Genomic DNA, 27,985 nt, shown 5'->3' with positions numbered 1-27,985 from the left:
AATTTATTTGTACTTCTAAACTAATGTAATGCATTCTGTACTTACAGTGTGGTTTTCTTTACATTAGAGAACCCAAATGCATATTGGATGATTACTTTGCAAAGTATCTGCATTCAGTTTGCTGGAAGGACCCAAAGTCTCTAGCTACCTTCTACTTAAATTCAGCAACCCATTCCCACATTCTCTTTTCTATCTATGGGCCCCTGTTCTGTAATAATGAGGCCCCACACAAGCTTGATGTGCAACACCTCATATTCCACCTGGGCTTGTTGCAGTCTTCTACATCCAGTTCTCCAAATTTAGGTAGCTCCCTCTATTTGTAATAGACCTGGGCTTTTCTGTCTATGGTCATTTTGGCTTAACTTTTCTTATTCTATCTGAATAGGCTAGGCATGTCCCATAGTCTCATTATCTACATAACAGACAAAGAAGCTTAATGTTCTTGAAACTGCCTCCACTAACCTACTTGGACTTTCCTCATCAGAGATATTCCCATTGTTCTACCAGTCCCACCTCCATTACCTTGAAAACTACGTTTGAAAGCTACCTTGTTTTTCAGATTCTTATGAAGGTTTCCAGAAATGAAACATCAACTATTTCTTTTCCCCTACATTCTGCCTGACCTGATTAGTTTTCTATCTTTTTCTATAGATGCAATGGTTTCCATCTTCAAAAATTATATAGACTTGAGAACAGCTCCATAGATTAAAAGGTAGCAAATGTAACCTAAACATTTGAGAAAGAAAATAAAGAAACAGATTCAATGTTTCTGAACAGATTCAGCAAAAATTTATGTTAGAGAAAGCATGTTTGATAAATATACTGGGAGTTTTTTTTGAGGTTGTAGTTAGCAGGCAGGTATGATCTAATAGATATGGTTGATTTGGGCTTCAATAAGATGCCACACAAGACACTTAAATCACAAAGTACATTATTTGTATAATACAGATGACCCACTATTTACAGCATTTTGGGTATAATGGAAATTTACCCATGGGAATTTACTAAATGGGAAAAAATTCCAATAAGTGGAAGTTGAGTACCTGCCCAAGAACATGACAGCCTTACTACAAATAATGGATCAAGATGTAATTGTAAATTTCAAGAGATTTACAAAGAACTTTTAAGCAATTAAGTAATGCAACTGAAGAAGAAGATAAACTAGAAGTTTGAGAATTTGGCAAGAGCGTTAACATTATGAAGGTAGATAACATACTGTGAGGGGATCCAGGAGTGCCCCTATTAACTGTTTGGATAGAGACAGAGAGAGACATTCATCATTGATGGTTTGTTTGGAAAGGAGAGAGAGACAGAGTTATTTACCACCAATATGTTGCTTTTGAAACGAGAGAGAGAGAAAGAGAGAGAGAGAGAGAGAGACAGAGAGAGAGAGAGAGAGAGAGAGAGAGAGAGAGAGACAGACAGACAGACAGACAGACGGACGAAGATTAACAGTTGAACTGTCACTTTAAGGCATTGGAAGTAACTTTGGATTTCTACTGAGTTTGGAGTTGGAGACAGCACCGAACAGCTCGTAAGTTGCTATGGTGACCAAAGGCGGTGTTACTTAATGGACATTCGATGTTATGATTTTCACCACATTATTGATGTTACTTCGAAGGACTTGTTGCCTGTTTGTGCATTTCCTTTACAGACAAAGGAGGGAGGGACTCTTTGAATGACAGGTGATGCTCAGCACAGAGAAATAAATGGGAGGTCAGATGATACAGACCTCAGACACATGATCTGGACACTGAATGAGCATTGTTGTGCCCGCAGAGAAGGTGGGTTTTGGAGGATTGATCAGGCGGATCGATCCAAATTGCTATTCCAGTTTGAGGAGAAGGGGTTGACTGGTGGGGAGTTGTCCATGTGTCCACCCTTGCCAGGGTGATAGCTCCACCACAGGAAGACCGGTCCCTCTGGTTAAAGTCACAGTTGGTGACTTGTAAAGGATTTCGGAGGACGACGAGAAGATTGATGGCATCAGCTCACCTGAAGACTCAACTCACTCTCTCCATTGCTATTCAACTCAATATCACGAACTGAACTTTACTCAACATCGTAAGACTGTATCTTTTTACCCCTAGACTTAAAGAAGCTTGGTTATTATACATACATTTCCACACTTACTGATTTACGTACTTTTATATATATTTATTGCTAACCTGTGTGACTTTTTTACATTGATATTACTGTATTGCATAGTTACTAATAAATATTAGTAGTTTATAGCAATACTGGACTCCAAAGTGTTTTCCATCTCTGCTGGTTCTTTATTCCCGTCACGGGGTACGTGACAATACCTATGTCATGCAATGATGTGAAAGTTTTTATGTAGAATTGTGTTTGGAAAACATGTGGAAAGAGTGTATCAACAAATTTACAGCCTTTCCACCAACAGAACCTGCAGAGAAAGATACCCAAGACATTGTGGCGTTTGCAAATCCAACTAGGATTTAAGGCATTATTGAGAAGATGTTATTGAGCTCATGAGTTTTGTCAATTGAAAATCTCATTTTTGAAGTAACATTGAGTTTCAGAGAGGTCAATGTTATAGGGCATTACTTACCTCACTTCAACTGTCGGACGTTTTCTCATTCATCGATCAAGTTGTGGATATCCCTAGTGTTAATGATCCAAACTGAGAACGCAGTCTGAAGGTTAAATGATTAAAATGTGCCCTAGTCAATGTTTCTCTAATCTCTAAAGCCGAGACTCCCTCCTCCTCATTCATATATTATAGGCACTTTGTACAGCAATGATTATTTATTGTGAGTGATATCATTAAATTATCTGTCTAGTTTTGTTTAAAGCTGTATGTTTCCATATATGTGTAATTATTATCTTTGTTGAAAGCAAAGCATCTCATATAAATGCATTGCACTTATAACAAAGGATTCATTGTGAGATTGGAGGTAAATCACTATATGTATGGTTTCATAGGAATACAAACCTGCCAGACCACTTAACCCCATCATGATGAAATGTAATACAGAAGTCTCCTGTGTACTGAGAATTAGATAAAAGAATGAAAATAGAGCATATGAGTAAATGAGTCACTTGTGGATTGGGAGACTGTGACAGATGGTTGCCCCATAGAATCCTATTCATGATTTATATCAATTGCCTGGATTCTATGCAAGTCTGAGGATGATATAAAGTTAGATGGTATTTTGGGTTATAAGCAGAATGAAGAGAACATTCACAGAAAGATGCAATACAATATGGAAAAACAAAGCCATCCACATTGACAGAAAAAAAACTAGATGAGAATTTAAAATAGAGTAAATAGTGGGGGATTGAAAAACCTATTTTATGGGACTTAGCTGACCTGTATCAATAAATACAGGTATGGTATGGTGTTGGACAGGTGGGGGCTGGAAATAAAGAGGGAAGAGATCAGCATAAGAAGGTGGGGAGGGCGTGGTGGAGGGGAAGCAGTACAAGCTGGCAGAAGATAGATGAAGCCAGGTGAAGGGGAAGGAGATGAAGTGATAAATATGAAGTGAAAGGTGGAAAATGAAACAGTAGAAGAAGGAATTTGATAGCAGAGCAGACCATGGGGAAAAGGGAAGAAACTGGGACACCAGAGGGAAGTGATTGGCAGGTGAGGAGAAGGGAAAGGATAAGGGGGATCTAGAATGGGAAATAGAAAAAGGAAAGGTGCTTGGGGGCTGGGGAAAATAAATTATTGGAAGTTAGAGAACTCAATGCTCAAGCCTCAACTCATCAGGTTGGGGGCTACCCAGACAGAATATGAGGTTGCACCTCCTCCTTCCCTTTCTGCCATGGTTCACTCTCCTGTCTTTTCAGATTCCTTCTTCTTCAGCCCTTTACCTTTTCCACCCATAACCTCCCAGTTTCTCACTTCATCATATTCCTCCTCACTTTGTACTCCTTCCTCTCCCCACACCTCCTTATTCTGGCTTATACCACTTCCTTTCCAGTCCAGATGAAGGATCCCAACCAGAAACATTGACTGTTCATTCCTCTTCATAAAAGCTTCCTGACCTGCTGAGTTCCTTCAGAATTTCATGTAAGTTGTTAAGGACATCTCTCCTGGCCTGGAGAAAAATTTGGAACGGGAGGGGGCACAGTCAAGTTGTTGTGGTCCTCATGAACACTACTGGCACAAGTGATGGTGGGTCTGTGGGATTTTGAGGATGTAACTAGTGGAAGTATCCCAGGGAAAATGATGTTGGTCCTCAGTTGTTTACTATTTACTTTAATGATCTACAGGAGGGAATGAAATATATCTCCAAGTTTCCCAATGATATAAAAATAGGTTGAAGGGCATATTGTGATTCTGTAACAGGGTGTAGATAGATTGAGTGATTAGGCAAAAACAGCAAATAGAGATTGATGTGAAGTCACACATCAAAAGGTAATTATATGAATGGAAATACTGCAAATGAGAAGTTCAGAGGGATCTAGGTGGACTAGTGTATGAATTACAAAAGAAGTTAACTGGTAGGTTCAGCAAGTAGTTAAGGCAAGTGCTGGCCTTTTCTTTTACAAAGGGATCGGAGTTGAATATAAAGCAGTTTTTTTTAGTTGTACAGGGTGCTGGTAATGTCACACTTATACTGCAGCGAGGTTTGGTCCTCTTATCAAAAAAAGGATATAGTAGCATTGGAGGTAGACTAAAGAAGATTCAACAGGCTAACACCTTGGATGAGAGGGTTGTCCTAACAAGATTGGCTACAGTGTTTGGGTTTGTGTTCTTTCAATGGTTCAAAGGTTCAGTTATTATCAAAGTATGTATGCAGTAAATAGCTCTGGGATTCTTCTCCAGATAGTTATGAAACAAAGAAAACTCATGGAAGTCAGTTCAGTTCAGAGAAAAACCCAGCCCTCCCCCAAACAAAAAAAGAACGGCAATACAATTATCACGCCCCCCAACCCCTCCCCTGCATGAAATGCAACAAGAACATCAACCCCCAAATCCCTTCTCCTCACATAAAAATACAAGAATATCAAGCCCAGACTCACCCTCCCCCACACAATACGCAACAAAAACATTGACCCCCCCCCCCCAAATCCACACAAAATAATCGAAAAAGAACGGACGAAAACACAGATTATAAAAACTATAAGACTGAAAAAGTCCATAGCCATAGTCCAAATCCATTAAAGCAGGATCTTGGTAACATCCTCCAACTTCATAAAAGAGAGAGATGCACAGGGGCCTACCCTTTGGGCACAGTGATAGGCTCCATAGGCTGCTTCACTGGATCAGTGAGCAGAAGGCAGGCAGTTAGTTGGCACCCCACTTTTGCATTTCTGTTGATATTTCAATCTTCCTTGTTGTTTTAAATGGTGAATAATAGAAGCTTTAATCAGTGAAATGGAATCAATTTGCATCTCAGAGTTACTTCGCCTCAAGGCTTGTGCTCATTGCTTCCCAGAATCTTCTCAGAGACAGCAAAGTGCTGGATCTCTCAATCGATTTCCAAACTGTAAATTGCAGGCTCTAACTGTTTCAGAAACAAATTTACAGCAAAAAAACAGGTGTAAAAGGAGTGAAATAAATAGTTTTGTGGTTTATCGAGAAGATAACAACCGAGGGAGCATTGTAAACAGGCACCATCTTGATCTTGGTGTTCAGAAGAATGAGGGATGTCCTTATTTAAATATATACAAGCCAAAGGCAACTTGACAAGGTATACATTGATATGGTTTCCTTAGTGGGAGATTCATGAATAAGATGACATAGCTAGAAAGAATAGCACTTCACTTTCTTGTGCACATATTGAGGCCTCTTGGACTCAAAATTGAATTCTACAATGTCATTTAACTTGATTACTATCTGTATCATGTGGAGTGCGGCCAAGTGGTTAAGATGTTGTGAGTTCGAGCCCCAAGTGAGGCGGCGTGTTGCGTCCTTAAGCAAGGCACTTAACCACACACTGCTCCAGTCCACCCAGTTGAAAATGGGTACCGGCACAACGCTGGGGGTTAACCTCACGATAGACTGGAGTCCTATCCGGGCAGGTGTGTGTGTGTGTGGGGGGGGGGCGGAGTCTCATACTCTCAGTCGCTTCACGCCACGAAAACTGGCATAAGCACTGGCCTGATGAGCGTATAAGACTCGGGACAGACAGATTACCTGTGATTCTATTTTTATTTTTTTTAACATGCTTTTTAAAAAAAAATTCCTGGTCTATACTGCATAACTCTTATATTCTTTTGTCCATGTTCTTACTCTTTAACAGCTCCCATTCACTCAATGACCAACCACGTTTACACTTTACCCCCATGACCACCCCGGTTTTATCCGACCAAAGGCAACCGCCTCCCCCATTCTCCCTGATTATCAAACTTCTTTTGCCTCCTTTCCAGTTCCGATAAAAGCCCTTAGTTTTTTTTTTCTTCCTACAGATTAGGCCTGCTGAACATTTATAACATTTTCTGTTTTTGATTTACAGCATCTGCAGTTTTTTTTTACTGCTACATAGGATCCCAGCCACCAACTTAAAGAGTTCATTCTCTATTGCACTGGTGCACTACGGTTTCAGTTTGCTCCATCTACAAAATGGATGCTTCTAATTGCCCAGGCTACATTAATAACACTTCCCAAACCTGCAACCTCTATCACAAGGATGGACAAACACAGCAAACACTTGGGAAAAAGCACAACTTGCAGGTTCCCATTCAGATCACAGTTCCTAGTTAGAAAAGGTAATTGTTCAGTAAATTTTCCAGCAATTACAGTACTGCTGCTTTCAGAAGTTTAGTTTTCTCAGGTGTCACACCATGTGAGCCTGACAATTTTATACATAGGTTAATTGTTATCATTGGAAATTTTTGTCCTGTATGAGATGACCACAATTGCTTTGTCCGTTGTCTTTCTTTGTTCTTTGATCTTATAACATTTAGTAAAAAAATGCTTAGCAAAAAGTTTTAAGCCTCACTCTTGACTTCTGAAGAATCTTTGGATTACAGAAGCACCAGGATCCAACACTAGTGATTCCCGTATATCGGAACACAAATATCACATTGGTGGTTAGACTAGAAAGTGGTGTGCTATGCTATTCTTAAGTTTTGAATTTGATTACACTTGGCATTTTAAATTTATAAAACTATGGGCACAGGGAACAGCATAATTTACTATACAAGTAAGAAACCTGGAATAACAACAAATGAGGATATCAAAGTTAGATGCTACAAGACGACACAGACAGAATGGAGAAGTGGGCAGTGGCAGGATGACTGGAAATGGATGTGGAGGGGAAGGATCTTGGAAAGGCTAACAGGAACAGTTCCACCTGAAAACAGTGTTAAAATGGGTTCCATAATTAATTTAAAAGGAAAATAACTTATTTCTTCTGGGAATTTACATGGGTATAGATAAAGTAATTAGCTAATTGGGTCTATGCTTGACCACTGAATCAGAGCCAATACAAATATGGTGAGCAGAATATGTCCCTTCTGTTCATTAAGGGAGAGCGTGGGAATACAAAAAGAAGACAGTAATAACTGATAATGCACTAAATAGTAGTACAGGCTCTAAGAGCCAAATGATCTTTAAAAGCTATTTTTATATGATTCTATGAAATTAAATACTATTCTAATTCCTTCAAAACACAGTACAAATGGGTATCAAATACAGTGAAGATGTTCCTCATGAAGAAGTGAATTAATGCATTGTAACATCCAATGAAAGTTATAGCATCTGATTGCAAAGTAAAAAGATTCACACTGGGTCCTGACTTGTGCTTAGACCCTAACCACACCGAGAGAGAATAAAAGGTGTTATAGTCCAAACTGTTAAACACCATGACCAATAATTAGGCAGATACAAGATAGGAAAGGATTTTTACAATAGCCAATCAGCTGTTATAAATTAATACCTCTAAATTAAGCTCACTAGAACTGAAAGATCTTGATGTTCAGGTCTCCCATGATATAGCCAAATGAACAAAGTTAAAAGGAAAAACTCCCCCTGAGCAAGAAGTGTAAACTTTCATCTACAAACCCCATTTCCAGAAAAGTTGGGATATTTTCCAAAATGCAATAAAAACAAAAATCTGTGATATGTTAATTCATGTGAACCTTTATTTAACTGACAAAAGTACAAAGAAAAGATTTTCAATAGTTTTAACGACCAACTTAATTGTATTTTGTAAATATACACAAATTTAGAATTTGATGGCTGCAACACACTCAACAAAAGTTGGGACAGAGTTAAAATAAGATTGAAAAGTGCACAGAATATTCAAGTAACACCGGTTTGGAAGACTCCATATTAAGCAGGCTAATTGGTAGCAGGTGAGGTATCATGACTGGGTATAAAAGTAGCGTCCATCAAAGGCTCAGTCTTTGCAAGCAAGGACGGGTTGTGGCTCACCCCTTTGTGCCAAAATTCGTAAGAGAATTGTTAGTCAGTTCAAAGGGAACATTTCTCAAAGCAAGATTGCAGAGAATTTAGGTCTTTCAACATCTACAGTACATAATATTGTGAAAAGATTCAGAGAATTCAGAGACATCTCAGTGCGTAAAGGGCAAGGTCGGAAACCACTGTTAAATGCGCGTGATCTTCGAGCCCTCAGGCGGCACTGCCTAAGAAACCGTCATGCTACTGTGACAATTATAGCCACCTGGGCGCGGGAGTACTTCGGAAAACCATTGTCACTCAACACAGTCCGTCGCTGCATCCAGAAATGCAACTTGAAACTGTATTACGCAAGGAGGAAGCCATACATCAACTCTATGCAGAAACGCCGGTGAGTTCTCTGGGCCCAAGCTGATTTCAGATGGACCGGAAGACTGTGGAACCGTGTGCTGTGGTTAGATTTCATTTCAGCTAGTTTTCGGAAAAAACGGGCGTCGAGTTCTCCGTGCCAAAGATGAAAACAACCATCCAGATTTTTACCAGTGAAAGGTGCAAAAGCCAGCATCTGTGATGGTATAGGGGTGCATCAGTGCCCACGGCATGGGTGAGTTGCATGTATGTGAAGGTACCATAGACTCTGAGGCGTATATTAAGATTTTAGAGAGACATATGTTGCCATCAAGGTGACATTTCTTCCCGGGACGTCCATGCTTATTTCAGCAGGACAATGCCAGACCATATTCTGCACGGGCTACAACAGCGTGGCTTTGTAGACACAGAGTACGTGTGCTTGACTGGCCTGCTGCCAGCCCAGATCTATCTCCTATTGAAAATGTATGGCGCATCATGAAGAGGAGAATCAGACAACGGAGACCACGGACTGTTGAGCAGCTGAAGTCTTATATCAAGCAAAAATGGACAAAATGTCCAATTGCAAATCTACTACAATTAGTATCCTCAGTTCCAAAACGATTAAAAAGTGTTATTAAAAGGAAAGGTGATGTAATACAATGGTAAACATGCCTCTGTCCCAACTTCTGTTGAGTGTGTTGCAGCCATTAAATTCTAAACTTGTGTATGTTTACAAAATACAATTAAGTTGGTCAGTAAAACTATTGAAAATCTTTTCTTTGTACTTTTGTCAGTTAAATAAAGGATCACGTGAATTAACATATCACAGATTTTTGTTTTTAATGTATTTTGGAAAATATCCCAACTTTTCTGGAAATGGAGTTTGTAATTACCAATTACTGCTACGTTAATTAAAAATGTCAAGCATGTACCAACCTCAGTACTGAATATCTTCTCTTCAATTTCCATACTGTGGCATACATTATTTTCAAGAGATGACCTCAGATGTTGAATTCTAAAATAATTAGAAGATTAGAAAGTTTTTGACAACAGCCCAAAAAAGCTTGCCAAATTCTTACTCACATCCCATGTTGAAGTAACTATTGAATTTAGATTTGAAAGTCTCAGGTACTACTCTCAACTATATAACTAGGTAGTTTGTTCCATGTGTCCACAACTCGCTGTGTAAAGAAATGCTTCCTGATGTTAGTCTGAAATCTCACTTAACCACCTTCCACCTATGGCCCTGTATCCTTGCTGGTGGATCAATTTTGAAGTAGCAGCTGGCATCCACTTTACTTTTACCCTTAAAAATTTTGAACATTTCTATCATGACTCCTCTCATTCCAGGTCCCCTAGGGCTCAAAATATTTAATTCTTTCAGTATTTCTTCATAGTTCATACCCTGCAGACCTGGAATGAGTCTAGTTGTCCTTCTCTGGACTCTCTCCAGTGCCTACACATCCCTCACACAATATGGAGACCAAAATTTTACACAGTTCTCAAGGTGTGGCATCCCAAGCACATTATAGAGTTTAAGGAGAATGTCGTTTGACTTAAGCTCCACTTCACGCATTATATAGCCTTCCTAATCATTTCTTTACATTGTCTAAATGTTGATAGTGATGAATCTACGAGGACACCCAAACCCTTCTCATACAGTGCACTTTCTAACTCAACCCCTACCCCACTGTATACATATCTAGTACCTCTACTCCTATATGTAATTACTTTTACTTCCATTAAATTATCTGCCATTTATCTGCCCACATCTGGATTTTGTTTATATTAAACTGTATTGATGCTACTGCCTGAATGTTATCAGCCTGTCCCCCTAAATTTGTGTCATTGACCAATTTTACTAGTTTGTTATGTGCTTATATAAATGATTAATGTAAATTTAAAACAGCAGCCTCAAAACCAATCCATGTGAAACCCCACTTTTAACATCTTCTAGGTGTAAAAATGATCCTCTCACCATAACTCATTGCTTTCTGTTTTTGAGCCATTTCTGCACCCATTCACTTTACCTTGAATTCCCGCCTCCTATAATTTGATTATTAACCTCTTGTAGGTTACCTTGTCAAAAGCCTTCTGAAAGTCCAAGTAAATTATATCAACCATATAATCATTTAATTATATCAAATTATTGTCATCATAGATTTTAATTGCCTCTTCATAGAACTCCAGCATATTAGTAAAACATGATTTCCCCCTTTCTGAGCCCATGCTGGATTTCTGTTAACACACTTGTTCTTATCAGCTGCTTTTCCATCCCATACTTTATTATTGTTTCCATTATCTTGCCTGTTATACATGTTAAGTTTACTGGTCAGTATGGTCACCCTTCTTATATACTGGGGCAACATTAGCCCATTTCCAGTCCTTAGGGATTTCACCAGTTTTCAATGGCATTTGAAAATACATGTTAGGGATTTGTATATATAATCACAGACCTCTTCGCACCCTTGTATATATGTTGTCTGGACTGGAGATTTATTAACTTTCAGCCTTTTCAGCTGAAGCAGGACTTCACTTTCTAAGATCTCTAAGTCACTTAAAGCAATCTTATTTTTCCTCTACATTTACTGGCATATTGCTAACATCTTCGCAGGTGAATACTTTAGCAAAATATGACTTAAGAATATCCGCTATATTCTTCTCTGCATAATTTAACACCCCACTAATTTTCCTAATACATAACTTCCTCCTTGACTTTTCTTTTACTAAAGTATTGACAAAAATACATCACCACACTCTTAAAATAAATTCATAATTATTCCCATTGTTGCTTCAATGTTGAACACATATGCTTGAAATTGCTTCATGATTTATTTTTGACATAAACCATCAGTGTCACCCTTATCCTACCATCAATGAAAATTGTACAAAGAACCACAACTTCAGTAGAAAAAAATTCGAATACGTGTCACTGTTATAATGCTCTGCTAAAACTGATAGTGTTGAAGAATCATAGTTTTCCAGTATGTAGCTCAACTTTCACAGTTAGCTCCTAAAGGGACACATCACATTGGGAGCAAAGATCTTTCAGCTGCAACATTGTAATTGAATAAGAAAATAATCTGAGAATGAATGGCCTATTTAGCTATTCAAACCTGCCCATAGTTACTAGATTATCTCAAACACCATCTTCCTGCCCCATTTAAATTTCTTTTGAATTCTTTTAATATCCTGCAACTTATTGAGCTCCCTTTTGAATGAAAGCAACATGTGAGCCTCGACAGCCCTCTGGTACAGAATTCTGTAGATTCGTCAGTGATGAAGTTTCTTCTCACTTTAATATTAAAGGCCTATGCCATACATAGACTGTGATTTTCTGTTCTATAGATTTGAGCCAGTGTTTATTCTCCTTGCATTTACCCTGCTGGGGGAGGGTAATGACCTATCAAAGTACAGCAGCAGCATGTCAATGGCACCATGGCTGGCTCTGAGTCTCAGCTAGGAAGAGTAAAGTCAGGCTAAAAGATGACAGGAGAATCAACAGTTAGGGAGACAAACAGGAGATTCCATGGTCACGACAGGAATACCAGGATGATGTGTTGCCTCAGGAGCCAGCAATGAGGACGTCTCAAAGTGGCTGAAGCACATTCTCATGAATCGACAATGAGCAGTTGGAAATTGTGGTGCACATTGACACCAATGTAATAGGGAGAAAGGGGGAAAAGGGTTCCTTGCAGTGCCTCAAAGCAGGACCTCCAAGATAGTAATCTCTTGATTACTCCTGGTGCCATGTGCTAGTGAGGGCACGAATAGAAAGAAGAACAGATGAATGCATGCCTGAGGTTTCAGATTCTTGGATGATTAGAACCTCTACTGGGACAAAGGCAACTTGTATACGAGGGATGGGTGACTCTTTAACCAGAAAAGGAACCAGTGTCTTGTTTGGAATGTTTGTTAGAACTACTTGGGAGTGTTTTAAACTAGTTTGGCAGGGAAATGGGAATGCACCAGGTCAGAAAATCAAAGGTCTGAGAGGTAGATACTGTAGATGTCATGACCAGCAAGAACAGGCAGGAGTAAGGCAATAGACACATGGAATCTACAAGTTGAAGTATGTGCATATTAATGCTTGGAGCATAATGGATGAGGGCATTGAACTTAGAACATAGATCACTACATGGAACTGCAATGTTGTGGCCATAACAGACACTTGGTTGAGAGAGGGACAGGAATAAGTGCTAAATATCTCAGGGCTTTGATATTTTAGAGAAAGATAGAGGTGGTGGTAAAGCGGTGGGGGGGGGGGAAGAGAGAAGGTGTTGTGCCATGAATCAGGGACAATATCACAGCTGTACTCAGAGGGAACATAATGAAGGGCTCATCCACTGAGTCTATATGGGTAGAAATCAAAACTAATAAGAAAGGTGCAATCTCTAATGGGATTAGACTATAAACTATCCTGTAGCCATCAGATATACAGACAGATTAAAGTTGTGAAAATAGGGTGATTATCTTGGGTGATTTCAACTTCCCTATGTAGACTGATACCGCATTAGTTCAAGAGGTTTAAGACAGACAGAATTTGTCAGGTGAATCCAGGAGCGTTTCTTGAAACAATATGGTTTCACTTTACAGGTGTGATAGGAAGAGCAGGAAGGATTTAAAAGAGCAAGTCTTGTTAATGGTGAGATTCATTTTACAGGAGCGAGAGCGGGGAAAAAGTTATAAGAACAAGTCTGGATTAGCTAAATAGCTAATTGGACAGCAGCTGTCCATAAAAATAAGGTAAGCCCAAGTGGAGTGGCCATTATAGAAGTGGCTCAGTGTAAGGCTGGGACCTTGAGACTTTGAATCAGCAGGTGAAGTGATTGGAGACTAAGGTGAGGTTCTGTTAAGGTCTCTTTATTATTGCCAAGTTAGAGCACTGGGAATGGTAGAGCAGTGGTATACTACTCTTGCAGAATGTGGGAAGTCAGTGAATCTTCCAGTGTCTACACCTGTGACAAGTGTATTATGGAACTGGAGCTGGAGGTGGAAGAACTCTAGTTCATTTGGGAGACTGAAGGGTTTACAGATATTAGTTACAGGGAGATAATCACACCTAGGTTACAGGAGGTATTAGCTAAGATACCATCAGGTGAGGAAAGGGAATAGGCAGCTAGTCCAGTGTTCCTGTGTGGCTGTTCCTCCCAATAACAAAAATACCACCTTGGATACAATTGGAGTGATGACCTACTCAGGAAAGCCACATGCTGCCTCCTCAGTACCAGGGTCAGAGACATCTCAGAATCCACAACATTCTTAATGGAGCAGCCAGAAGTCATATTTGTACCAACATCATAGTGAGGAAAAGGGATGAGACCCTGAAGTATAAATATAGGGAGTTAGGAAGGAAGCTAAAAGTTGCACCTCAAGGGTAACAACTCTAGATTACTGTCTATACTAGGTGGCAGTGAGGTAAGAATAGGAAAATATGGCAAACATGCGTGTGGCTGAAGAATTGGTGCAGGGGCAGGGATTCAGATTGATAGAACATTGGAATCGTTTCAATGGTAGGTTTGACCTGAACAAAAGGGATGGGTTACTCGAGTGGTCGTGGTTCATACTGGCACCAGTGACACTGGGAGAAAGGGAGAAGGGGCCATGGTGCAGTGGCTGCAAAACAGAACCTCGAAAGCAAGAACTCGAGAAGCATCAATATCTTTGCAGACAACAGGAATTCTGCAGATGCTGGAAATTCAAGCAACACACATAAAAGTTGCTGGTGAACGCAGCAGGCCAGGCAGCATCTGTAGGAAGAGGTGCAGTCGACGTTTCAGGCCGAGACCCTTCGTCAGGACTTCGACTGCACCTCTTCCTACAAATATCTTTGCAGGCAGGTTTGCTAGAGCTGTTGGAGAAGTTTAAACTAGGCTAGCGGGAGGATGGAAACCACAATGTTAGGTCAACTGATGGAGCAGTTGGTGTAAAGGTAGATGCAATATGAGAAACTGAGGCGAGGAGAGGCAGTGAATAGGGCATAAATGCAGTCTGTTGGATGGATTGAAATGTATTTACTTTAATGAGTGATGTATTAAGAACAAGGGTGATGAACTTATAAGATGGATCAGTATGTGGAATTGTGATGTAGTGGCCTTTACAGATATTTGGCTAGATTAGTTGCTTTATGTTCTGGGGTTTAGATGTTTCAAAAAGGATAGGGAGGAAGGTAAAATAAAGTGGGGGAGTGAGGGTGACATTGCTAAGCAGGGATAATATCATGGCTGCAGAAAGGGAGGATGTCATAGAGCGATTGTCTTCTGAGTAAGTGTGGATGGAAGTCAGAAACAGAAATATTACCCCCCCACCCCCATGTCAACAGGGACACTGATGAGCAGATCAGGAGGCAGATTTTGGAAGGTGTAAAAGTAATAAGATTGTTGTCATGAGTAACTTTAAATTTCTTAATATTCGTTGGCACCTCCTTAGTGCAAAATACTTAGACGGAACTGAATTTGTTGGGCGTGTCCACGAAGGATTCCTGACAGTATGTAGACAGGCCAACTAGAGGACAAGCCATACTAGATCTAGTACTAGGCAATGAAGCTGGTCAGGTGACAGACCTCTCAGTGGGCTAGAAATTCAGAGATAGAGACAACTCCTTGCCCTTTAGCATAGTCAAGGACAAGGATAGAAGCAGATAATATGGAAAGTATTGAATTGATCTTTTGCTGTTGTAACCCACAGGTTCAATGTGTTGGGTGTTCAGAGATGCTCTTCTGCACACCATTGTTGCAATGCGTAGTTAGTTGAGTTACTGTTGCCTTCCAAACATCATTAACCATTTTGGCCATTCTCCTCTGACTTCTGTCATTAACAAGGCATTTTTTGCCCACAGAACTGCGGCTCACTAGATTCTTGTTCATCACACCATTCTCCAAAAAAAAACAGACTGTTATGCATGAAAATCACATAAAATCAGCAGTTTCTGAGATACTCAAACCAATTGGTCTGGCACCAACAATCATTCTACGGTCAAAGTCAGTCAGATTACATTGTTCCATATTCTGATGTTTGGTCTGAACAACAAAGAAACTGCTTGACCATGCCTACATGTTTTAATGCATTGAGTTGCTGCCACATGATTGGCTGATTAGCTATTTACATTAACAAGCAGGTGTACTTAATAAAGTAGCCACTGAATATATATCTTATTTTAAATCCATATTTTCACTAATTCAGAATGCCATATTTCTGTTTCTCACTAAAATTCATTGGAATTTAAAAACATTTAAAATAGTGTAAATGGAACGCACTGATTCAAAGCAAAATTTAATGAATCAGTTTAAAATTATTATTTGTATTTAATAATGTGCCTAATATCCAATACTATTAACACTGACCTTTCCTCTTGATTTTCTTTCAGTTCATTGAAAGCTTCTGAGCGCTGTTTCCAGAAATTCTACAAGAAATAAAAATATTTAAATGTTTCGGATATGGAATAAACATGTGGAAGATATGAGCTCAGTAATTTTACTTCTCTTCCATGTTTGCAGTTATATTTCCCTCATTTGGTTTAATGGATATAAAATATTGCAATTGCCACAAAAATACAGCACTCCTGTAATCAGAATTATCTAAAGCCATTACATAGTGCATGAAAGCAATACTCACATTGAGGATTTTGAGTCATCTCAATTCTACAATGGAGACAGCTGTTATGGGAGTTTGGTTCATTGAAAGGTTGAAAGAGGTCAATGGCTTTGCTGCTTCTCTGACCTCAAAGAAATGGGTACTCTTACAGTTGCTTGTAATATGAATGCTTTTATAGAATGCTTATTTTTGTTGACAAGTTCATATTTCAGAAATACAATGATCTCACCAAGATGGAAACCAAGAGGGTGCAGTTGCCGAGTGTATCAAATTCCTAAGTCAGCTAATTTATTATGACAATTACAGACTGATTAACTGGGCAAGACACTTGTCGGAATTTTCAAAGTTAGCTCACCAGAGCTTCCCATAATGTTGCCAGAATCTTCACCAGGTTAACCTGATACAAATATAGCAACTCTATTGAAATAAATTGGACGAAATAGCTGCTCACAGAACCGCAAACAGACTTTATTTGATTAAAATCAACAAAATTTTAATTGTTTTATTTGTATATTTAAGTAGTTTAACTTTTAAAAACATTATTAGTAACTTCAATACTTTAAAAACTGTTATTTTTGAATACTTGTGAGCTCATTAATACATGTTGAACACTACTGACCTTTTGCCAACATGAGTAGCATGCAAGTGGAGTTTGCAATGGGGCAATTATCTCCATTTATGGTGTCTGAACTTGTTGGCCTCTTCCTCAGGGTAGACATCATAATTTGCATACAGACCAAATTACACTTTACGATATATTTCAGGCTACTACTATCATAAAAAATGGACAGAATGCAGAAAGAAAGACATTTAAAGTGTTTACAATTACGATTTGCCATTAAAGACACTTTTACTGAACATACTGATAGCTCCTTTTCCATGCACTTTAGAGATAGGCAGTCCTTTTCAAAATGTTGCAGTTCCTGCATGACAATTGCTTGAAACTTGTTTAGCCTCTGTAACCTTGTGTGAACAAGATAGTATAATATTAAAATCTTGCATAAAAAGTGAATTACAGGTTAACATTTATGATTTCAGTGACTTTGCAAATATACATTTTGAGAACAACTTATTTAAACACAATAGCAATGTAATGGATATGATGTGGAACATTTTTTTTTGGCAACGACTCTGACTGAGAGGTCACAAGTTCTGTATATCTACCCTGAAATACTACCCTCTGTCATGTGTGGAGCGACAGTCTAGGTAGGCTTCATCATCTCATATTCTGGCAATATGCCTTAAGTAGCAGCAGGATCTCTAGTGAAGCAATAAAGGAGCCCTAACACCAATGGTCCAGTAGCACTACTGTACCATTACCAATAATAAAGTGCTTCAAGAAATCAGTTATGGCTCAAATTCATTCCTGCCTCAGCAACCAGCAGAATGTACTTTATTTCACCTATTGCCTCAAAAGGTCAACAGCAGACATTATCTACTGGCCCAGCCCTCTGCTCAGGACCAGCTGGACAACCAGAACACTTATGTCAAGCTATTGTTCATTTGACTACAGCTTGTTGTTCATCATTATCAATGCCTCAGAACTTATTATCAGACCCGGGCCTTTGTATATCATTCTGTAATAAGTATGTTCAACTTCCTAACCGAGCAACCATAATTAGTATGAGCTGTGTGTTTAGCTCCCTGCTCTACTCTCTCTGTACTTACAACTAAGTATATGCCTAAGTATTGCTCCAATGTGATGAAGCTCATGAGGGTATAGAAAAGATTCACAAGAATGTTGTCAGGACTGGAGGACTCGAGCTAGAACATTAAAACAGTACAGCACAAGAAACAGGCCTTTCAGCCCATACCTGTGCCAACCACGACGTCAATTTAAACTGCACTCTTGCCTGTGCAACGTGGGCCATATCCATCAATTCCATGCCTTTTCATGTGCCAGTCTAAATGCTGCTTAACTGTTGTTATCATACGTACTTCCAGTACTTTCCTGGAACTGCATGGAGTAGCATTCCAAGCACATACCATTCTCTATGTTTAAAAATATTCGCCACATAAATCCCCTAATGCATTTAAATGTAGTTTTCAGGGGCTTGTATTAGGAGGCAATAGGGTACGTATTACTTCTCTAAAACATTTCACTTTTGTTTATTTTTATTACTTACTTGTTTTAGGCATTTTAGCTAACTTTGTTTTTAATAGTAAGTTTTTCATTTGTAGCGATTTTAATGGTTCTTAACAGCCTCTAAATTTTGAAACATTTAAAAACTAAAATTCCCTCATTCTTTAATCTCGAACCCTTCTAATTACTTGCTGTACTGTCAACTGAGTTTCTAGCATTAAGAATTTTCACATCCCTTTCACCACAACATTGTGACATCTCACTCCACTTTAGCAATATTTTGACTTTTAATTCTGCCTTCCTCATATTTTCTCTTGCCAAATTTGTCAATTTCTTGTCCACCTTCTTTTCAGCTCCTTCATCATCAGCAATTACATCCAAGTTATTAATATAGATTGCAAATGGCTAATGTCCCAGCACTGATTTCTGTGGCTTCCTTTTATACAAATGACTCAATTATACTGATCCCTGTTTTCTGTTATTTAGCCAATTCCTGATGTATGCTGGCATATTACCCTCAACCTTATACTCTCTTTTGTTCTGCAATAAAATTGATGTGGTTGGCCAAGTCCAACATGGGAGAGCCGGGCTCGGGCTTGTCCCAAAGGCTCCTCAGTGGCATAAAGCAACATCAGTGCAGAAGAGACGACTCCTGGTGGAGGAGTTGAGAAGACAGGAAGAGGCAGAGCGACACACCAGGGCCGTCTCAATGACCAAGCAGGGCCACTGGACTAATTGGGAGACCCTGGAAAAGAGGAAACTTAGCTGGCGTGACATCTGGGAGATGGAGGGATCTCGGCTAAGCTTTGTCATCAGAGCCACTTATGACCTCCTATCCACACCCCAGAATCTGAACCAGTGGTGGGGAGAAGACCCAGCTTGCTCTCTTTGTCAAGCATCTGGATCACTAAGGCACATTTTAATTAGATGCACCACGAGCCTCACCCAGGGGCAGTACACTTGGCGGCATAACCAAGTTCTCAGACAGCTGGCATCAATCTTGGAACAGAGGCGAATCATCACAAATGCTCTCCCACAAACATCGGCAGGAAATGTCCACATTACATGATTTGTACCAGCAGGCCAACCTCCAGAGCACCATATAACATCAAAAGATGTAAGCCTTCTGCAGGTTGCTTGAAATTGGAAAATGGACGTGGACTTGGGATAAAAGCTTGTGTTTCCCCCAGACATTGCAGCTACAACACTCCGGCCAGACATGGTCCTATGGTCTACAACAGCCAAGCTGGCATATGTTGTGGAATTGACAGTACCATGGGAAGATGGTGTCGAAGAAGCTTATGAGAGGAAAAAGACCAAGTACTCTGAGCTGGCAACTGAAGCTGCCCAGAATGGCTGGAGGACCAAGATTTTCCCTGTAGAAGTGGGATGCAGGGGATTCGTTGCTACATCTACGACCAGTCTATTGAAGAAGATAGGGGTGAGGGGTCACTCCTTCCAACAAGTAATCAAGTCCTTGTCAAATGCAGCAGAAAAAAGCAACAATTGGATTTGGATTAAAAGGAAAGACAACAACTGGGCTGCAAGATGAAGACAGGAGGGTATGGAACTGAGGGGGGTGTATCTGGGACGCCAGGTAGCACTGTTGAGCCCTCTGGAGACGTCATGGGCTTATCAACGAAAGGTCAAAGGAGGAGGGTGCCCACCTGATGACCCCGATGACATACCTACCCTCCCTCCTTGTCACCACTCCAAACCCTCTGCCAACATCGAGAGTGCCAACTTACCATAGGGATTGAAATATCAAGTCCTAGCAGCTCTACTACTATATGACATCTTATCAAATTTTGAAAATCAAAATATGTTTCACTTTATCCATCTTGTTTGTTGAATCTTCACTGTACTCCAGCAAATTTGTCAAACATGATTTTCCTTTCATGTTGCTAATGATTTGCTAAAAATCTTGATGTCATCTCCTTCATAATAGATTCCAGTATTTCCCAATGATAGACACAAGTCTAACAGGTCTATGGTTTTTAGCTATCCATCTCTCTGCTTGCTTGAACCTTTGGTCCCTGCCCATATGCCAATTATATATCCATACAGTTAAAATATCTTTTCCAGTTTGTTGATGAGCCTCTCATGAAGCATCTTTTGAATGCCTTTTGAAATTCCACATACTTATCATCTGCATGGCCTTTATCAACTCTCTTTTTGCTACTTCAAAATGTTCAATCAAGTTATTTACCTATCAAATCCATGCTGACTTTCTTTATTAATCCTCACTCATCCAAATGACTAATAATTTGTCTGTGACAATTAATTTGTTTTAGACTATTATTCTACCATTTTCCCCAAACATCAAGGTTAATCTAACCAGGCAACAAATTATTTATGGGTGATTGATAAGTTCGTGGCGTAAGGTAGAACGAGTCAATTTTAGAAAACTTAGCACGTTTATTTTTCCTACATTTACACACTTAGTCCAGCAGTTGCGAAGCATACGGATTCCTTCTTTGTAGAAGTCGGCGTCTTGGACTTCCAGAAAGTGGTTCACAGCAGGGACGATTGATAAGTTCGTGGCCTAGGGTAGAAAGAGATGAGTTATTAACTTCAAATTTTCTGCATTTTCACACAAAGCGTTGAACTGCACGTGCATGTAATGAGAGCTGTATAACTCATCTCCTTCTACCTTAGGCCACGAACTTATTAATCATCCCTGCTGTGGACCACCTGGAGGTCCAAGACGCTCTCGTTACATGCACATGCAGTTCAATTCTGAGTGATAATGCAGAAAGTTTTAAGTTAATAACGCATCTCCCTCTACCTTAGGCTGTAAACTTATCAATCACCCCTGCTGTGGACCACTTCTACAAAGAAGGGATCCGTATGCTCCACGACCACTGGACTAAGTGTGTACATGTAGGAGGGGACTATGTTGAAAAATAAATGTGCTAGGTTTTCTAAAGTTGACTCCTTCTACCTTAAGGCCACGAACTTATCAATCACCCCTTGAACATAGTTGCAGTTTTACAGTACTCAGGCACCATCTTAATCTAAGAAAAAAATATCTCCACAATGAGCTGGACCTGGCAAATTATCCACTGGAAGTAAATCCAGCCTTTAAAGTATATCATTTCTATCAATGTTCAAACTGTCCAGTGATTCAGTTGTTCCCTCTTTAAATTTGGCAACATCTTTATCCTTGGTAAGGCCAAATACAAAGTACTTTCTGAGAACTTCTGCCTGCTTCCAACTTATGCATTTGTGGTTAGCTGGCTGGATGATAAAAGCTCAATGTGATGGTCACGTTGACTACGTTGCAAGGTCTTGAAATAGCAGCCAGCTCACTTTTTAGAAGACTGCAGATACAAAGACAATCTCAGCCTCCTGATTTACTTTAAGACTTATCCAGCTCCATTTTTAATGCTACATTAGATTCAATCTATCTCCATTAACTCAGTAGAGCATTGCAACTTGTACCTACTTTGCTGTGTAATAATGTATTCCGATTCACCTTCTTTCACCAATCTTCAAAATATGTCCCCTACTTCTTGAAATTTCCAAAGGAGACAGTTTCTCACTACCAACATTGTCTATACTCGATAAAGGAGGCCATGGACCAACATGTTGGAATGATAATGGGAACTTGAATTGAAATGGATGGTGAATGGAGCAAAGGTGCTTGACAAAATGGTCCCTCTATCTACATCAGGTCTGACCCATATAAAGGCCACACAGGAAGTACTGGATACAGTAGATGACGTCGACAGACTCACAGGTGAAGTGTCACTTAACTTGGAAAGACTGTTTGGTGCCCTGAGTAGTTGTGAGGGAAGAGGTGCAGGGTCAGGTGAGGCACTTGTCCTATTCGCAGGACTCTCAAACTTCTGGTAATTGCTCCCCTCTCTCCTCTCACTTTCCATTCCCCATTCTGATTCCCCTCTTATCCCTACTTGCCTATCACTTTGCTCTCGTGTGTCCCTCCTCTTTTCTTCCACAGTTCAGACTCCTCTCCTATCAGATTCCTTCTTCTTCAGTCCTTTACCTCTTCCACCTATCACCTCCAACCTTACTTCATTCCCTCTCCCCTACTCAACTACCCTCCTCATCTGATTTCACCTATCACCTGCCAGCTTGTACTCCTTCCCCTCCCCTCACCTTATTTCGGCTTCTTTCTCCTTCCTTTCCAGTCTTGACAAAGGGTCTTAGCCTGAAATGTTGACTGTTTAGTCCCCTCCATAGATGCTGCCTGGCTTGCTGTGCTCCTCTTTCTAAGTCTTCCCGAAGTCTACTATTGTCCTCACCAATCTGGCTGTCTGATTTGAAGTTAAGTAATTCAACAACAAGATCATATTCTGGCATTGTATTGTGCACTAGCTGGACCATAGATTGAATACATTTTTGGGAACCACACTTTAGAGAGGATGTACAAACTCAAGATAAGGGTTGCAAATCATGTCGTCAGGACCAGGGAACTAGTTTTTAGTGGAAACTGAATTTCAGCACCAAATCCATTTCTAGCTAACAGTACTTATTTAGAATATTTATTCAGAACTTTCTTATTCAGAAAAAGCATTTTTGAGAGCAGGGGAGGATGCAACTCAAGGTGAAGAAAATACGAATTCAAAAAAGATAGATGATCATAATAATGGCAGCTAATTGGCAAAACAAGAGAATAAACTACAAAGATTCCACATATTTGATGGAGCTCATATGGTACAAGATAATTCCAACAGCAATCTAAAAATTCTGATTTATCTTGCTTTATACTGAGGATATTAGATATCACAGTACAAACCTGTAACTGTGAATTTGAACATTTGTCGACGACATCCTTTGTTGAAGAGACTTCAGAGAAAACTTAGTCAAACTGTCAATCCTTTGAGAGTGCCTCTAAAAAGAGAATAAATATTATGTCACCATTTCAAATCTTGATGGTTATAAATCTAGCAAAATTGAAAAGTTTATATTTAACATTGAAGTCTTGCCCATGTCCAGCATCTACAATCTTCATAAATTTAAAGAAGCTGTAAATCAGGAGTTCCCAAATTTTTTATGCCATGACCCCCTAACTGAGGGGTTCATAGATCCCAGGTTGGGAATGCCTGTTGCAAAAAGAAACAATTTACAGGTTTGGGAACTGGACGAGTACACAGTGAAAAGGTAATTTTTAAAAAATCCAATCTTATTTCAATATACTCTTCTCATCCAATAAATTCAGAATCAGAATCAGGTTTATTAGCACTGGCATGTGACACAAAATTTGTTAACTTAGCAGCAGCAGTTCAATGCAATACATAAAATAGAAGAAAAAAATAATAATAAATAAATAAGTCAATCTCATTCAGTATACTTTATACAGTATATGTATATTGAATAGATTGAAAATCGTGCAAAAATAAATACTATATAATTTTTTAAAAAGTGAGGTAGTGTCCAAGGGTTCAATATACATTTTGGAATCGAATGGCAGAGGGGAAGAAGCTGTTCCTGAATCACTGAGTATGTGCCTTCAGGCTTCTGTACCTCCTACCTGCTCAGCTATAATTTGAACATAATAGAAACATTATGGTAACATTATGTTAACAATATTCCTGAAACAACAGTTGGTATTATTAATAATGGAAGGTGTAGATATTTAACAAAATCTGAATATGACTGAAGTTCTGCTGATGGAGAAGTGGTTGTTTTGGAATTCTGGATGGATGCAGGAGGAGATTTTTTTTGACATGGTACAACATTGAGCTCAATCTTGATATTAAACAACTATTAACCTTTGATATTCAATCAGCCAACAGGTACTCCAACAGTACTGTTGATTACAGAGATTCAGGATTTAGACAATCAAGGAATGGTAATCCATTTCCAAGTTATATGGAAAGAACTGTCATGTAAAATAGTGAAAGGCTTCCTATTTTGTTCACGAATTATGTCTCCATATTTTCAAAACTACTCTTTCTAATTGCTAAATTTCAAAGTACAAATTAAAATTTTATAGCACACGAATCACATTCACAATACAGAATAAGGAATCCATTACTCCAGTGACAATACAAGGGGGTAGACAATTTGAGAGGGAGAAGGGAAACTCGGAAGTGTCAGTATTACAGTTGAACAAAGGGAACTATGATGCTATGAGGGAGGAGCTGGCCAAAGTTCAATGGAACAATACCCTAGCAGGGATGACAGTGGAACAGCAATGGCAAGTGTTTCTGGGAATAATGTGGAAGGTGCAGGATCAGTTCATTCCAAAGAGGAAGAAGGATCCTAAGGGGAGTAAGGGGAGGCCGTGGCTGACAAGGGATGAAATGGACAGCATGAAAATAAAAGAGAAGAAGTATAACATAGCAAAGACGAGTGGGAAGCCGGAAGATTAGGAAACTTTTAGAGCAACAGAAGGTAACCAAAAAGGCAATACGTAGAGAAAAAATGAGGTACGAAGGTAAACTAGCCGAGAATATAAAGGAGGATAGTAAAAGCTTCTTTAGGTATGTGAAAAGGAAAAAAAAATAGTTAAGACCAAAATTGGGCCCTTGAAGACAGGAGCGGGTGAATTTATCATGGGGAACAAGGAAATGGCAGACGAGTTGAACAGGTACTTTGGATCTGTCTTCACTAGGGAAGACACAAACAATCTCCCAGATGTAGTAGTGGTCAAAGGACCTAGGGTAATGGATGAATTGAAGGAAATTTATATTAGGCAGGAAATGGTGTTGGATAGGCTGTGGGAGCCTGAAGGCTGCTAAGTCCCCGGGACCTGACGGTCTGCATCCCAGGGTACTGGAGGTGGCTTTAGAAATCGTGGACGCATTGGTAATCATTTTCCAATGTTCTATAGATTCAGGATCAGTTCCTGTGGATTGGAGGGTGGCTAATATTGTCCCTCTCTTCAAGAAGGGAGGAAGAGAGAAAACAGGGAATTATAGATCGGTTAGCCTGACGTCGGTGGTGGGAAAGATGCTGGAGTCAATTATAAAAGATGAAATTACGACACATCTGGATAGCAGTAACAGGATCGGTCCGAGTCAGCATGGATTTACGAAGGGGAAATCGTGCTTGACTAATCTTCTGGAATTTGAGGATGTAACTATGAAAATGGACAAGGGAGAGCCAATGGATGTAGTGTACCTTTCAGAAAGCCTTTGATAAAGTCCCTCACAGGAGATTAGTGGGTAAAATTAGGGCACATGGTATTGGGGGCAGAGTACTGACATGGATTGAAAATTGGCTGGCTGACAGAAAACAAAGAGTAGCGATTAATGGGTCTCTTTCGGAATGGCAGGCTGTGACCAGTGGGGTATCGCAGGGTTCAGTGCTGGGACCGCAGCTGTTTACAATATATATTAATGATTTAGATGAGGGAATTAAAAGAAACATCAGCAAATTTGCTGATGACACAAAGCTGGGTGGCAGTGTGAAATATGAGGAGGATGTTATGAGAATGCAGGGTGACTTGGACAGGCTGGGTGAATGGGCAGATGCATGGCAGATGCAGTTTAATGTGGATAAATGTGAGGTTATCCACTTTGGTGGTAAGAATGGGAAGGCAGATTATTATCTAAATGGATTCGAGTTAGGAAAAGGAGAAGCACAACGCGATCTAGGTGTTCTTGTACATCAGTCACTGAAAGCAAGCATGCAAGTACAGCAGGCAGTGAAGAAAGCTAATGGCATGCTGGCCTTCATAACAAGGGGAATTGAGTATAAGAGCAAAGAGGTCCTTCTGCAGCTGTACAGGGCCCTGGTGAGACCACACCTGGAATACAGTGTGCGGTTTTGGTCTCCAAATTTGAGGAAGGACATTCTTGCTATTGAGGGAGTGCAGCGTAGGTTCACAAGGTTAATTCCCGGGATGGCGGGACTGTCATATGTTGAAAGATTGGAGCGACTGGGCTTGTATACTCTGGAATTTAGAAGGCTGAGAGGGATCTTATTGAAACCTACAAGATTATTAAGGGATTGGACACGCTGGAGGCAGAAAGCATGTTCCCGCTGATGGGTGAGTCCAGAACCAGAGGCCACAGTTTAAGAATAAGGGGTAGGCCATTTAGAACGGAGTTGAGGAAAAACTTTTTCACCCAGAGAGTGGTGGATATATGGAATGCTCTGACCCAGAAGGCTGTGGAGGCCAAGTCTCTGGATGCTTTCAAGAAAGAGATGGATAGAGCTTTTAAAGATAGCGGAATCAAAGGTTATGGGGATAAGGCAGGAACTGGATACTGATTGTGGATGATCAGCCATGATCACAGTGAATGGCGGTGCTGGCTCGAGGGGCTGAATGGCCTACTCCTGCACCTATTATCTATTGTCTAATAACCTACTTAATACACTTTCCCTTGCATGGAAAACCTGACATTCCCATGAAGAGCCCACTCCCCTGCTAATAACCTAAATCTATGCTATTTTGTGGTAGTTTGAATGATCAAATTATTGGGTACTGTGTGGAAGATTGGGCAGTTCAGGGCTCTGGGATGTTGAGTTTTACTGGTGCATTTAATGTCTGTGTTCCTGGCTCCAAGAGATCTATCTACGTAGATACTTTGGCAATACTCCTGGATTTTCAGCATGACAGGGGGGTAGAAGAAATGGGCGCAAGGACCAACGAAATTGCTAAGAAAGAAAACCCTCTGGCCAAATCATCGAAGACTGTGGTTTTAAATGCACCTTTCTAAAGAACAATGGATAAAAAGATTGGGGTTAGAATTATAGAAATTTACAGCACAGAATACCATCACAGCATTGTGCCTGTAATAGACAAAAGTAGCCTTCAGATTACTACCCTTAGTTAATAGCCCTGCACATTATAGCTTTTCAAGTGCTCATCAATATACTGTTTAATTTGTTGAAGATCTCTGCCTCCTCCCCTTCCAGGCAGAAAATTCCAGACCCCCATAACTTGCTGAATGAAAATTGTTAACTTCCCTCAATTCATTCATAAATAAATTCAATCAATGCCTTCTAGTTATTGATCTCAATGTCTTGGGAAATAGGTCCCTTCTGTTTAGATCATTCATAATTCCATACAACTCATTAAAATCTACTTTCAGTCTCCATTGTTCCAAGGAAAATAGCCACCACCTTGGCAGTGTCTGCTCATAGCTATAATTCACGAATCCTAACAACATTTTCTCTAATTTGTAATGACCAGTGTGCACAAAAATTTTATGCTGTGCAACCTTTCACCCAGTGGCAACAACGTGTGCACAAAAGTCTTGTACTGTGCAATTTTTTTGCTCAATGACAACAACACGTGCACACTAAATTTTTAAGTGGAAGTATACCTGAAGCTATTCTAAGGATAATAAACTATCAAATCTAGTTTGTTTTTTATTGTTTAAAAGAAATAAAATACTACACATAATAAGTCTTGTTTCTCATATACTCTCTGACAGCATATAATAATATCAATCTTTTTACATGAGTTGTTTGAAATGGTCAAACAAAACTTATAAAATTACAAAGCTAGTTCACAAAATATCCAGATAGGTATTTTATTTGGAAATCATTGCATACAATATGGAATTTGTTGCTTAATTACATAAGAGACAAAGTCCAACCAGATGATGAACATATTTAGATTAGATTAGATTATGAGGACACACAGTCCTCTTTTATTGTCATTTAGTAATGCATGCATTAAATGATACAATGTTCCT

Source organism: Mobula birostris, chromosome 2 (assembly GCF_030028105.1).
Source record: "Mobula birostris isolate sMobBir1 chromosome 2, sMobBir1.hap1, whole genome shotgun sequence".
Classification (NCBI taxonomy): domain Eukaryota; kingdom Metazoa; phylum Chordata; class Chondrichthyes; order Myliobatiformes; family Myliobatidae; genus Mobula; species Mobula birostris.
The sequence above is the reverse complement of the archived record's forward strand: the minus strand, read 5'-3'. Positions refer to the sequence as shown.